We start from the raw sequence: 1,247 nt of genomic DNA, 5'->3' as shown, positions 1-1,247 counted from the left end.
CTAAAGGCCCAGACGTTCGGGCACGCACGGTTTAAACTTATGTTCACTATTATGGCACTTATTGCAGCTCTTATATACTTTGGCTAAGATTGGTGTACTTAATTGCTAACGATTGTATTTTTGTACAGAAAGGCACGGATAGGAAAAAAACTGTACAATCTTTGGTTTTATAGGTAGGGGTGGGGGGGAAGTTATTAGTTAATATCTATGTCTATACTTATATGCTAATTAAATATAGTTATTTGTTAATTGCGAATGTTTACTCTACCTTGTAAATACTATACATTATTGCCCTTATGTCTATTTGCACGATGTTTGAATTTTGTTATATCTAGGGATTATGTGTAGCTTATGTTTATATTAATGCTAAGTTCTTATTATTAAAGTAGTAATAGATAAGGATATAATATAGAAATAATATTAATTATAAAATTAAAAATAAAAAATAAAAAATAAAAATAAAAAATAAAAATAAAAAATAAAATATAAAAAATAATTCTCCCCGACGGGGAGTCGAACCCCGGTCTCCCGCGTGACAGGCGGGGATACTGACCGCTATACTATCGAGGAGGCGGACACTTGGAAAATTTTGTTTGTTGCATATTAGTATCGGGGGATTTTAATCAGGTATAGATGCGCCGGATTTATGTTAGGTGTTGTTATAGCCACCAATATGTGTTGGTGTCCTGACGATGTTTGTCCCTTAGGTCTATTGTGGATAATTTATAATTGAAACGTATGTTTGGGTCGTCCATCTTGATGTTTTTGTTGTACTTGATGTGTTTGTCGAATGTTCTTCTGTAGGCGTGGTAAATTATTGGTACGTTGTTCGAATTTTGTATGTAGCCCTCACTGTCCAAATAGATGAAGGATTCAGGGGGGATGTAGCCAGTTTTCATTGTTTCGGTGAAATACATTGGGTTTGGATATGTGGAGGCAAAAATGAGGCTGTTGGAGTTTATGTTGCGAGTGTTGGCCCAATGGTTCCTGATTAGTTTGAGGATGAACAGGTCTATTCTGATGAGTTTGGCGTCCTCGTAAAGTTTGTGGTTTTTGATCTTCTTTGTGAAGTTGGATTCGGGTGTCCGGTATTTATTGAGGCAGGCTCTCAGGCATCTCCGCTCGAAGATCCGTAATTTTTCCATGGTTCCAGCGCTGATGTTGAACCAGATGGGGCAGCCGTATGTTAGGATCGGTCGTATGAATAATTTGTAGCAGAGGGTTTTTACCGTTTTATTGAGGTCTTT

General features: G+C 37.0%; 1 non-coding gene across 1 annotated transcript; it reads right to left on the bottom strand.

The window, feature by feature from the left end:
• Nucleotides 1-498: 498 nt before the first annotated feature.
• On the bottom strand, nt 499-570 carry TRNAD-GUC (transfer RNA aspartic acid (anticodon GUC)). Its single transcript has one exon. It is a non-coding gene; the product is annotated as a tRNA-Asp (tRNA).
• Between the last annotated feature and the right edge of the window lie 677 nt (nt 571-1,247).

Source organism: Megalopta genalis, chromosome 6 (genome assembly GCF_051020955.1).
Source record: "Megalopta genalis isolate 19385.01 chromosome 6, iyMegGena1_principal, whole genome shotgun sequence".
In the NCBI taxonomy this organism is placed as follows: Eukaryota; Metazoa; Arthropoda; class Insecta; order Hymenoptera; family Halictidae; genus Megalopta; species Megalopta genalis.
This window is presented reverse-complemented; position numbering and strand designations above follow the sequence as displayed.